Below are 15,069 nucleotides of genomic sequence, written 5' to 3' on the forward strand. Positions count from 1 at the left end.
TAACGATAAACAGGAAAAACATGGAAATACAATAAATAACATGACAAACATGTGCCTAACCATAAACTGCGCGATTAAAATTAATTTTTTTTATTTCTTCCAATTTATAAAAAAAATAGATTTCATAGATTTGTATTAGCTAAAAACTGACAGCACTTTCGTTAAAAATTAAGGAACGCTTGGCCGACCTTTTCCGGTTATTTCCGTCAACTGCTAAGTGAGCCGGAGTCAACTTTGTGAAAACTGTAGGTTGGTAAATGCTAACACACTGTGTTTGCAATACATGGAGATGACTTGGTCGGTTAGTAGTTTTTTTGGAGGGGTGTGTCTGATAACATCAATTTTTTTTGGAGGGGTGTATCTGATAACGTCTAGTGGTATATAATGAGTTGTGTATATACTGAACTTCCTCCGTGTAGTCTAATGTTCATAAATGCTAACACATATACATTACACGCATATATACAGTTCAACAGGTTGGTTGGTTTTCAGGTTATTTAATGCTGAATCCAGTGATTTTGGAAAGTTACAATTCAGAATCTATGACATCATAAAGAATCTCTTCTATCTATTTTAATGGTTGCTGTGATTTTTTTTTTTTTTGTGATGTCATCCATTATAGATAGTTTTTTTTTAGGTTATTTAATGATTTTGAAGAAAAAATTTTTAATAGAATATATTTGGGGTTTTTTTCTAGTTAGTTTCTATTCAGTTGGGATCCTAACAGGTACTACCACTCTGGGTCAGAGTGGACCTGGGAGCAATGGCAATTAGGAGGTGGCTCCACAAGCTGAGGCCCACCATCGGATATAGTTTAAGATCATATCCAGCACCCCCAATATATATAGAGATAAGAAACAAAAAAAACCCATACACCATAACAAGCCAATGTTTTTTGGTTTTTTCTTACATAGGGGTTACCACTTATCAAGGTCCAGAGGCCACTCGAGGATAAGGGTTATTAAGTGTACAATAGCTAATGGGATAATTTCGTAGTAGTCGTTAGAAGTAGAAATTTGGTAAATTGGATTATTTAAGGGGACGGTTCATCAAGAATTTGTTTACATTGGACTTGAAGATAACAAAATTGTAGTCAGCTGGAAAACAGACAAGCGAAAGAGAGTTCCACAGGCGTGCAGTTCGAAGAAAGAAGCTTTGTTGATGGAATCTACGTTTTAATTTAGGCACAGATAAAGGGTGGGGGACCTCCTTCCAACCACAAGATGTCACAGGGTGGAATTAAAATGGTGTGTGCACTCTGGACACCCCAAAAATTCCTCAGCAGCCCATCTACATTTCTCAATATGGACACCTCAGGCAATTAACAATAAACAACTATTCTCAGAGGGAGATGGTAAAGCATGAGAGAATAGACCTCCTAGAACTGCACAGATGCATACCTCTGCTCCGCTGCTGGTTTAATCAAAGGGTTTTCCAAAAACGTCAGTTCTATTGTCAATGGTCCTCTGCTAAGCAATAATCAGTTTTAAATGATAGTCTTCTAGAGATTGAAGGTTCAATCCTCATCATGAGAGATATAACTGGTGAGACCCGTGGAAATTCCATGGAATGAGAAATACATTAAAATCAACAAATATGTTTCGATAAAGCTGATAAATTTTCTGGATAGTGCAAAAAAATGTAAAGTTTCGGACAGCAAAAATAACACGCAGCAAACATGAGTTTATTAACATTTCTTTGAAAATAGTCTCCACTGGATTTTTAATATAGACCCGAGATAATACTATATAGTATTATCTCAGTTCTATATTTAAAAAAAAAAAAGATAATACTATATAGTATTATCTCAGTTCTATATTAAAAAAAAAAAAAAAGATAATACTATATAGTATTATCTCAGTTCTATATTAAAAAAAAAAAGATAATGCTATATAATATTATCTCAGTTCTATATTAAAAAAAAAAAGATAATACTATATAGTATTATCTCAGTTCTATATTAAAAAAAAAAGATAATACTATATAGTATTATCTCAGTTCTATATTAAAAAAAAAAAAGATAATGCTATATAGTATTATCTCAGTTCTATATTAAAAAAAAAAAAAAAGATAATGCTATATAATATTATCTCAGTTCTATATTAAAAAAAAAAAGATAATACTATATAGTATTATCTCAGTTCTATATTAACAAAAAAAGATAATACTATATAATATTATCTCAGTTCTATATTATAAAAAAAAAAGATAATACTATATAGTATTATCTCAGTTCTATATTAAAAAAAAAAGATAATACTATATAGTATTATCTCAGTTCTATATTAAAAAAAAAAGATAATACTATATAGTATTATCTCAGTTCTATATTAAAAAAAAAAAAGATAATACTATATAGTAATATCTCAGTTCTATATTAAAAAAAAAAAAAGATAATACTATATAATATTATCTCAGTTCTATATTAAAAAAAAAGATAATACTATATAGTATTATCTCAGTTCCATATTAAAAAAAAAAAGATAATACTATATAGTATTATCTCAGTTCTATATTAAAAAAAAAGATAATGCTATATAATATTATCTCAGTTCTATATTAAAAAAAAAAAAGATAATACTATATAATATTATCTCAGTTCTATATTAAAAAAAAAGATAATACTATATAGTATTATCTCAGTTCTATATTAAAAAAAAAAAAAAGATAATGCTATATATTATTATCTCAGTTCTATATTAAAAAAAAAAGATAATACTATATAGTATTATCTCAGTTCTATATTAAAAAAAAAAAAAAGATAATACTATATAATATTATCTCAGTTCTATATGAAAAAAAAAGATAATACTATATAGTATTATCTCAGTTCTATATTAAAAAAAAAAAGATAATGCTATATAATATTATCTCAGTTCTATATTAAAAAAAAAAAGATAATACTATATAGTATTATCTCAGTTCTATATTAAAAAAAAAAAAAAGATAATGCTATATAATATTATCTCAGTTCTATATTAAAAAAAAAAGATAATACTATATAGTATTATCTCAGTTCTATATAAAAAAAAAGATAATACTATATAGTATTATCTCAGTTCTATATTAAAAAAAAAAAAGATAATGCTATATAGTATTATCTCAGTTCTATATTAAAAAAAAAAAAAGATAATGCTATATAATATTATCTCAGTTCTATATTAAAAAAAAAGATAATACTATATAGTATTATCTCAGTTCTATATAAAAAAAAAAGATAATACTATATAGTATTATCTCAGTTCTATATTAAAAAAAAAAGAATACTATATAGTATTATCTCAGTTCTATATTAAAAAAAAAAAGATAATACTATATAATATCTCAGTTCTATATTAAAAAAAAAAAGATAATACTATATAATATTATCTCAGTTCTATATTAAAAAAAAAAAGATAATACTATATAGTATTATCTCAGTTCTATATTAAAAAAAAAAGATAATGCTATATAATATTATCTCAGTTCTATATTAAAAAAAAAAAAAGATAATACTATATAATATTATCTCAGTTCTATATTAAAAAAAAAAGATAATACTATATAGTATTATCTCAGTTCTATATTAAAAAAAAAAAGATAATGCTATATAATATTATCTCAGTTCTATATTAAAAAAAAAAAAAGATAATACTATATAATATTATCTCAGTTCTATATTAAAAAAAAAAGATAATACTATATAGTATTATCTCAGTTCTATATTAAAAAAAAAAGATAATGCTATATAATATTATCTCAGTTCTGTATTAAAAAAAAAAAAAAAGATAATACTATATAATATTATCTCAGTTCTATATTAAAAAAAAAGATAATACTATATAGTATTATCTCAGTTCTATATTAAAAAAAAAAAGATAATACTATATAATATTATCTCAGTTCTATATTAAAAAAAAAAAGATAATACTATATAGTATTATCTCAGTTCTATATTAAAAAAAAAAAAGATAATACTATATAGTATTATCTCAGTTCTATATTAAAAAAAAAAAATAATACTATATAATATTATCTCAGTTCTATATTATAAAAAAAAAGATAATACTATATAGTATTATCTCAATTCTATATTAAAAAAAAAAAAAGATAATGCTATATAATATCTCAGTTCTATATAAAAAAAAAAAGATAATACTATATAGTATTATCTCAGTTCTATATTAAAAAAAAAAAAGATAATGCTATATAATATTATCTCAGTTCTATATTAAAAAAAAAAGATAATACTATATAGTATTATCTCAGTTCTATATAAAAAAAAAGATAATACTATATAGTATTATCTCAGTTCTATATTAAAAAAAAAAAAGATAATGCTATATAGTATTATCTCAGTTCTATATTAAAAAAAAAAAAAGATAATACTATATAATATTATCTCAGTTCTATATTAAAAAAAAAAAAGATAATACTATATAGTATTATCTCAGTTCTATATTAAAAAAAAAAGATAATGCTATATAATATTATCTCAGTTCTATATTAAAAAAAAAAAAAAGATAATACTATATAATATTATCTCAGTTCTATATTAAAAAAAAAAGATAATACTATATAGTATTATCTCAGTTCTATATTAAAAAAAAAAAGATAATGCTATATAATATTATCTCAGTTCTATATTAAAAAAAAAAAAAAAGATAATACTATATAATATTATCTCAGTTCTATATGAAAAAAAAAGATAATACTATATAGTATTATCTCAGTTCTATATTAAAAAAAAAAAGATAATACTATATAATATTATCTCAGTTCTATATTAAAAAAAAAAGATAATACTATATAGTATTATCTCAGTTCTATATTAAAAAAAAAAAAGATAATACTATATAGTATTATCTCAGTTCTATATTAAAAAAAAAGATAATACTATATAGTATTATCTCAGTTCTATATTAAAAAAAAAAAAGATAATGCTATATAATATTATCTCAGTTCTATATTAAAAAAAAAAAGATAATACTATATAATATTATCTCAGTTCTATATTAAAAAAAAAAGATAATACTATATAATATTATCTCAGTTCTATATTAAAAAAAAAAAGATAATACTATATAATATTATCTCAGTTCTATATTAAAAAAAAAGATAATACTATATAATATTATCTCAGTTCTATATTAAAAAAAAAGATAATACTATATAGTATTATCTCAGTTCTATATTAAAAAAAAAAGATAATACTATATAGTATTATCTCAGTTCTATATTAAAAAAAAAAAGATAATACTATATAGTATTATCTCAGTTCTATATTAAAAAAAAAAGATAATACTATATAGTATTATCTCAGTTCTATATTAAAAAAAAAAGATAATACTATATAGTATTATCTCAGTTCTATATTAAAAAAAAAAGATAATACTATATAGTATTATCTCAGTTCTATATTAAAAAAAAAAAAAAGATAATGCTATATAATATTATCTCAGTTCTATATTAAAAAAAAAAAAGATAATACTATATAGTATTATCTCAGTTCTATATTAACAAAAAAAGATAATACTATATAATATTATCTCAGTTCTATATTATAAAAAAAAAAGATAATACTATATAGTATTATCTCAGTTCTATATTAAAAAAAAAAAAGATAATACTATATAGTATTATCTCAGTTCTATATTAAAAAAAAAAGATAATACTATATAGTATTATCTCAGTTCTATATTAAAAAAAAAAAGATAATACTATATAGTATTATCTCAGTTCTATATTAAAAAAAAAAAGATAATACTATATAATATTATCTCAGTTCTATATTAAAAAAAAAGATAATACAATATAGTATTATCTCAGTTCTATATTAAAAAAAAAAAGATAATACTATATAGTATTATCTCAGTTCTATATTAAAAAAAAAGATAATGCTATATAATATTATCTCAGTTCTATATTAAAAAAAAAAAAGATAATACTATATAATATTATCTCAGTTCTATATTAAAAAAAAAGATAATACTATATAGTATTATCTCAGTTCTATATTAAAAAAAAAAAAAAAGATAATGCTATATAATATTATCTCAGTTCTATATTAAAAAAAAAGATAATACTATATAGTATTATCTCAGTTCTATATTAAAAAAAAAAAAAGATAATGCTATATAATATTATCTCAGTTCTATATTAAAAAAAAAGATAATACTATATAGTATTATCTCAGTTCTATATTAAAAAAAAAAAAAGATAATACTATATAATATTATCTCAGTTCTATATGAAAAAAAAAGATAATACTATATAGTATTATCTCAGTTCTATATTAAAAAAAAAAGATAATGCTATATAATATTATCTCAGTTCTATATTAAAAAAAAAAAGATAATACTATATAGTATTATCTCAGTTCTATATTAAAAAAAAAAAAAGATAATGCTATATAATATTATCTCAGTTCTATATAAAAAAAAAAAGATAATACTATATAGTATTATCTCAGTTCTATATTAAAAAAAAAAAGATAATGCTATATAGTATTATCTCAGTTCTATATTAAAAAAAAAAGATAATACTATATAGTATTATCTCAGTTCTATATAAAAAAAAAAGATAATACTATATAGTATTATCTCAGTTCTATATTAAAAAAAAAAAGATAATGCTATATAGTATTATCTCAGTTCTATATTAAAAAAAAAAAAAGATAATGCTATATAATATTATCTCAGTTCTATATTAAAAAAAAAGATAATACTATATAGTATTATCTCAGTTCTATATAAAAAAAAAAGATAATACTATATAATATTATCTCAGTTCTATATTAAAAAAAAAATACTATATAGTATTATCTCAGTTCTATATTAAAAAAAAAAAGATAATACTATATAATATCTCAGTTCTATATTAAAAAAAAAAAAAAAGATAATACTATATAATATTATCTCAGTTCTATATTAAAAAAAAAGATAATACTATATAGTATTATCTCAGTTCTATATTAAAAAAAAAAAGATAATGCTATATAATATTATCTCAGTTCTATATTAAAAAAAAAAAAAAGATAATACTATATAATATTATCTCAGTTCTATATTAAAAAAAAGATAATACTATATAGTATTATCTCAGTTCTATATTAAAAAAAAAAAGATAATACTATATAATATTATCTCAGTTCTATATTAAAAAAAAAAAGATAATACTATATAGTATTATCTCAGTTCTATATTAAAAAAAAAAAAGATAATACTATATAGTATTATCTCAGTTCTATATTAAAAAAAAAGATAATACTATATAGTATTATCTCAGTTCTATATTAAAAAAAAAAGATAATGCTATATAATATTATCTCAGTTCTATATTAAAAAAAAAAAGATAATACTATATAATATTATCTCAGTTCTATATTAAAAAAAAAAGATAATACTATATAATATTATCTCAGTTCTATATTAAAAAAAAAAAGATAATACTATATAATATTATCTCAGTTCTATATTAAAAAAAAAAGATAATACTATATAATATTATCTCAGTTCTATATTAAAAAAAAAGATAATACTATATAGTATTATCTCAGTTCTATATTAAAAAAAAAAGATAATACTATATAGTATTATCTCAGTTCTATATTAAAAAAAAAAGATAATACTATATAGTATTATCTCAGTTCTATATTAAAAAAAAAAGATAATACTATATAGTATTATCTCAGTTCTATATTAAAAAAAAAAAAAGATAATGCTATATAATATTATCTCAGTTCTATATTAAAAAAAAAAAAGATAATACTATATAGTATTATCTCAGTTCTATATTAACAAAAAAAGATAATACTATATAATATTATCTCAGTTCTATATTATAAAAAAAAAAGATAATACTATATAGTATTATCTCAGTTCTATATTAAAAAAAAAAAAGATAATACTATATAGTATTATCTCAGTTCTATATTAAAAAAAAAGATAATACTATATAGTATTATCTCAGTTCTATATTAAAAAAAAAAAGATAATACTATATAGTATTATCTCAGTTCTATATTAAAAAAAAAAAGATAATACTATATAATATTATCTCAGTTCTATATTAAAAAAAAAGATAATACTATATAGTATTATCTCAGTTCTATATTAAAAAAAAAAGATAATACTATATAGTATTATCTCAGTTCTATATTAAAAAAAAAGATAATGCTATATAATATTATCTCAGTTCTACATTAAAAAAAAAAAGATAATACTATATAATATTATCTCAGTTCTATATTAAAAAAAAAGATAATACTATATAGTATTATCTCAGTTCTATATTAAAAAAAAAAAAAAGATAATGCTATATAATATTATCTCAGTTCTATATTAAAAAAAAAGATAATACTATATAGTATTATCTCAGTTCTATATTAAAAAAAAAAAAAGATAATGCTATATAATATTATCTCAGTTCTATATTAAAAAAAAAGATAATACTATATAGTATTATCTCAGTTCTATATTAAAAAAAAAAAAAGATAATACTATATAATATTATCTCAGTTCTATATGAAAAAAAAAGATAATACTATATAGTATTATCTCAGTTCTATATTAAAAAAAAAAGATAATGCTATATAATATTATCTCAGTTCTATATTAAAAAAAAAAAGATAATACTATATAGTATTATCTCAGTTCTATATTAAAAAAAAAAAAAGATAATGCTATATAATATTATCTCAGTTCTATATAAAAAAAAAAAGATAATACTATATAGTATTATCTCAGTTCTATATTAAAAAAAAAAGATAATGCTATATAGTATTATCTCAGTTCTATATTAAAAAAAAAAGATAATACTATATAGTATTATCTCAGTTCTATATAAAAAAAAAAAGATAATACTATATAGTATTATCTCAGTTCTATATTAAAAAAAAAAAAGATAATGCTATATAGTATTATCTCAGTTCTATATTAAAAAAAAAAAAAGATAATGCTATATAATATTATCTCAGTTCTATATTAAAAAAAAAGATAATACTATATAGTATTATCTCAGTTCTATATAAAAAAAAAAAGATAATACTATATAATATTATCTCAGTTCTATATTAAAAAAAAAATACTATATAGTATTATCTCAGTTCTATATTAAAAAAAAAAAGATAATACTATATAATATCTCAGTTCTATATTAAAAAAAAAAAAAAAGATAATACTATATAATATTATCTCAGTTCTATATTAAAAAAAAAGATAATACTATATAGTATTATCTCAGTTCTATATTAAAAAAAAAAAGATAATGCTATATAATATTATCTCAGTTCTATATTAAAAAAAAAAAAAAGATAATACTATATAATATTATCTCAGTTCTATATTAAAAAAAAGATAATACTATATAGTATTATCTCAGTTCTATATTAAAAAAAAAAAGATAATACTATATAATATTATCTCAGTTCTATATTAAAAAAAAAAAGATAATACTATATAGTATTATCTCAGTTCTATATTAAAAAAAAAAAAGATAATACTATATAGTATTATCTCAGTTCTATATTAAAAAAAAAAAAGATAATACTATATAATATTATCTCAGTTCTATATTAAAAAAAAAGATAATACTATATAGTATTATCTCAGTTCTATATTAAAAAAAAAAGATAATACTATATAGTATTATCTCAGTTCTATATTAAAAAAAAAGATAATGCTATATAATATTATCTCAGTTCTATATTAAAAAAAAAAAAAGATAATACTATATAATATTATCTCAGTTCTATATTAAAAAAAAAGATAATACTATATAGTATTATCTCAGTTCTATATTAAAAAAAAAAAAGATAATGCTATATAATATTATCTCAGTTCTATATTAAAAAAAAAAGATAATACTATATAGTATTATCTCAGTTCTATATTAAAAAAAAAAAAAGATAATACTATATAATATTATCTCAGTTCTATATGAAAAAAAAAGATAATACTATATAGTATTATCTGAGTTCTATATTAAAAAAAAAAGATAATGCTATATAATATTATCTCAGTTCTATATTAAAAAAAAAAAGATAATACTATATAGTATTATCTCAGTTCTATATTAAAAAAAAAGATAATGCTATATAATATTATCTCAGTTCTATATAAAAAAAAAAAAGATAATACTATATAGTATTATCTCAGTTCTATATTAAAAAAAAAAAAAGATAATGCTATATAATATTATCTCAGTTCTATATTAAAAAAAAAAGATAATACTATATAGTATTATCTCAGTTCTATATAAAAAAAAAGATAATACTATATAGTATTATCTCAGTTCTATATTAAAAAAAAAAGATAATGCTATATAGTATTATCTCAGTTCTATATTAAAAAAAAAAAGATAATGCTATATAATATTATCTCAGTTCTATATTAAAAAAAAAGATAATACTATATAGTATTATCTCAGTTCTATATAAAAAAAAAAAGATAATACTATATAATATTATCTCAGTTCTATATTAAAAAAAAAGAATACTATATAGTATTATCTCAGTTCTATATTAAAAAAAAAAAAGATAATACTATATAATATCTCAGTTCTATATTAAAAAAAAAAAGATAATACTATATAATATTATCTCAGTTCTATATTAAAAAAAAAAGATAATACTATATAGTATTATCTCAGTTCTATATTAAAAAAAAAAAGATAATGCTATATAATATTATCTCAGTTCTATATTAAAAAAAAAAAAGATAATACTATATAATATTATCTCAGTTCTATATTAAAAAAAAAATACTATATAGTATTATCTCAGTTCTATATTAAAAAAAAAAGATAATGCTATATAATATTATCTCAGTTCTATATTAAAAAAAAAAAAAAAAGATAATACTATATAATATTATCTCAGTTCTATATTAAAAAAAAAAGATAATACTATATAGTATTATCTCAGTTCTATATTAAAAAAAAAAGATAATGCTATATAATATTATCTCAGTTCTATATTAAAAAAAAAAAAAAGATAATACTATATAATATTATCTCAGTTCTATATTAAAAAAAAAGATAATACTATATAGTATTATCTCAGTTCTATATTAAAAAAAAAAGATAATACTATATAATATTATCTCAGTTCTATATTAAAAAAAAAAGATAATACTATATAGTATTATCTCAGTTCTATATTAAAAAAAAAAAGATAATACTATATAGTATTATCTCAGTTCTATATTAAAAAAAAAAGATAATACTATATAGTATTATCTCAGTTCTATATTAAAAAAAAAAAAAGATAATGCTATATAATATTATCTCAGTTCTATATTAAAAAAAAAAAAGATAATACTATATAATATTATCTCAGTTCTATATTAAAAAAAAAGATAATACTATATAATATTATCTCAATTCTATATTAAAAAAAAAAGATAATGCTATATAATATTATCTCAGTTCTATATTAAAAAAAAAAGATAATACTATATAATATTATCTCAGTTCTATATTAAAAAAAAAAGATAATACTATATAGTATTATCTCAGTTCTATATTAAAAAAAAAAGATAATACTATATAGTATTATCTCAGTTCTATATTAAAAAAAAAAAGATAATACTATATAGTATTATCTCAGTTCTATATTAAAAAAAAAAAGATAATACTATATAGTATTATCTCAGTTCTATATTAAAAAAAAAGATAATACTATATAGTATTATCTCAGTTCTATATTAAAAAAAAAAGATAATACTATATAGTATTATCTCAGTTCTATATTAAAAAAAAAAAAAGATAATGCTATATAATATTATCTCAGTTCTATATTAAAAAAAAAAGATAATACTATATAGTATTATCTCAGTTCTATATTAAAAAAAAAAAAAAGATAATGCTATATAATATTATCTCAGTTCTATATTAAAAAAAAAAGATAATACTATATAGTATTATCTCAGTTCTATATTAAAAAAAAAAAGATAATACTATATAGTATTATATCTTATATTAAAAATCCAATGGAGACGAAATCTGGACAAATTGAAATAGCATATTTAGGCTTATTTACAACCAGACAAAGCCCTCATCCCTGCTAGTGTGTACATAAAAAAACAAAACACAACTCTAAAGGAAAACACAGATTCCGATACTTGATGTACATTTTTTTTTTTTTTCACATGGGGGTCACCACTTATCAAGGCCCGGAGGCCACTCAGGGATAAGGATTATTGCGTGTACAGTAATCAATGAGATAGTATTATAGTAATCATTAGTGTTGGAGATTTGATAGAGTGTCTTACTTAAGGGGGCGGTTTGTCAGGAATTTGTTTATGTTGGACTTGAAGACATCCAAGTTGTAGTCAGGTGGGAAACAAGCGAACGGAAGAGAGTTCCACAATCGTGCACTTCTGAGAAAGAAGCTCTGCTCATGGAATCTACGTTTGGTTTTAGGCACAGATAAAAAGTGGGGAAAATTATTGACAGTAGTTTCAGCCAGACTGGTGTTTCTCGTGAAAGATTGGCGAGGGAGGGACGAGAGATTGGAGCTCAGACGAGCACTTGCCATGGAAATAACAATAAAACAAAGACAGGCTCATAACGTCTCTTCTGTGGGAGAGAGGTTGCAGGGAAGACAAAAGGACATCCCCACTAAGCCACGAAGTCTATTTTGTACTCTGTCAAGGCAGGATTGGCTGTTTTTAGCAGCTCCTGCCCAGATGTGGCAGCTGTATTCCATCCTTGGACGTACTTGGCTTTTATACAGATAGAGAATTGCATCAGTAGTGAGATATCTTTTGGAGCGGTAGAAGGATCCTACCATTTTCCCAGCGTCCCTGGCAACAGATTTGATGTACATGTTCCATTTCAGATCAGGAGTAAAGGTCAAACCCAGAAGCTTGTCAAAACATGGAGCCTCCCCAAGACGAGAGCCATCCATTTCAATTGATGCCAGATGGGGATCAGAGCGTTGATGATGTAAAGATAAAAGCTTGGTTTTGGATGCATTAAAAGTGACCAGACACCTCTTCCCCCATTGTACCACGCGTTCAAGATCAGAGGAGAGAGAATTAGAGAGAACTTTGTCATTTTCATTGCACTCAGCATGCATATGACATCATTGTGAGAAACTACCCTCCAGGCCAGGGATTCCCAACCTTGTGAGTGAGACAATATTATTACAAGGGGTCACAAGTAAAGTTTAAATAAAAAAAATAGGGTATTGACAATATGTAACTAAGTATGTTTTTTTAGAAGGAAGGAGGGATAATGTACTAATTTCTTGCTTTCATTTTAGGATTAAGTATTGTTATAAAGTGGCCAGAGTTCATCCAACCATTTTCTTAACCGGGAGTTCAGAAATTTTGAGAAGGTGCAAGGTTTGAAGGAAATTTCTTCAGAGGTGCAGACGAGAAAAAGGTTGGGAACCATTGGTCTTGGCGCTAACATCCATATCTTATTTTTTCTGTCAAGGGTGTGTTCATCAGTTAGTTGATAAATTCATTTTCCCCATCTGTTCTGAGCCACAATCTATCTTTTACTGCATCAAACTCATAACTGCTGTCAACTCTGTCCCATCGGCCCCTCTAAACAATTAAGTCATCAACTGGATTTTTAAAACCTCTTCCAACCACTATAACAAACTGTCATAAAAAAAAACTCAGTCACTCTTAAAACTAACCACAAATATATTGATCTTTATATTCAGTCCTTTGTCATTTGAATAACTGCCACACCTTTGTCATTTTAATAAACTGCCATGTCTTGACCAACAACCCTACAGCAGCTTTGTTTTATTGCTCTATTTCCACTTTTCTTTTGTCATATTTACTAATACTCATTTTTTTGCATTTCCTAATACTCATTTTATTTTATTTTTGCAGTTCCTAATACTCATTTTATTTTATATTTGCAGTTCCTAATACTCATTTTATTTTATTTTTGCATTTCCTAATACTCATTTTATTTTATTTTTGCATTTCCTAATACTCATTTTATTTTATTTTTGCATTTCCTAATACTCATTTTTCTGCAGTTCCTAATACTCATTTTTCTGCAGTTCCTAATACTCATTTTTCTGCAGTTCCTAATACTCATTTTTCTGCCGTTCCTAATACTCATTTTTCTGCCGTTCCTAATACTCATTTTATTTTATTTTTGCAGTTCCTAATACTTATTTTATTTTTGCTGTTCCTAATACTCATTTTATTTTATTTTTGCTGTTCCTAATACTCATTTTATTTTATTTTTGCTGTTCCTAATACTCATTTTATTTTATTTTTGCAGTTCCTAATACTCATTTTATTTTTGCAGTTCCTAATACTCATTTTATTTTTGCAGTTCCTAATACTCATTTTATTTTTGCAGTTCCTAATACTCATTTTATTTTATTTTTGCAGTTCCTAATACTCATTTTATTTTTCTGCAGTTCCTAATACTCATTTTATTTTATTTTTCTGCAGTTCCTAATACTCATTTTATTTTTCTGCAGTTCCTAATACTCATTTTATTTTTCTGCAGTTCCTAATACTCATTTTATTTTTCTGCAGTTCCTAATACTCATTTTATTTTTCTGCAGTTCCTAATACTCATTTTATTTTTCTGCAGTTCCTAATACTCATTTTTCTGCAGTTCCTAATACTCCTTTTTCTGCAGTTCCTAATACTCCTTTTTCTGCAGTTCCTAATACTCCTTTTTCTGCATTTCCTAATACTCCTTTTTCTGCATTTCCTAATACTCCTTTTTCTGCATTTCCTAATACTCATTTTATTTTTTGCAGTTCCTAATACTTTTACTAATTCTTATCCGACATCAATAGTATCACAAAACTTTTAACGAAAAGAAAAGCAAAATAAAAAAAGATTGTACTTACCAATTTTTATTAACCGATTTTCCTTTTAAATTTGAAAAAAAAATAAAGAAAATATTATTTAGAAAGAATAAAAACATTATTTCATGTTTTTCTTGTCTTTTTTTGTAATACAGCTGCGCCCCCCCCCCCATTTCACAAAAAAAAAGAAAAAAAAGAATTGCACCAATAGAATCTCTACTTACATGTAAAACGCATTGTGTGTGTGTGTGTGTGTGTGTTTTTTCCCTATGGACTCTGGATTGGGCAGG

At 21.4% G+C, this 15,069-nt stretch overlaps 1 protein-coding gene across 2 annotated transcripts in view; it reads right to left on the reverse strand.

Annotated features, from left to right (window-relative positions):
- Positions 1-15,069, reverse strand: part of LOC145268710 (protein zer-1 homolog) — a 159,134-nt gene that overhangs the window by 128,533 nt on the left and 15,532 nt on the right. For both annotated transcript variants that reach the window (XM_080124248.1, XM_080124250.1), the window contains exon 2: positions 14,822-14,843. The gene's annotated coding sequence lies outside the window, so the exon portion shown is untranslated. The remainder of the gene's footprint in view (positions 1-14,821; positions 14,844-15,069) is intronic.

This window comes from Euprymna scolopes, chromosome 44 (assembly GCF_053919585.1).
Source record: "Euprymna scolopes isolate OS-2025 chromosome 44, ASM5391958v1, whole genome shotgun sequence".
Classification (NCBI taxonomy): domain Eukaryota; kingdom Metazoa; phylum Mollusca; class Cephalopoda; order Sepiida; family Sepiolidae; genus Euprymna; species Euprymna scolopes.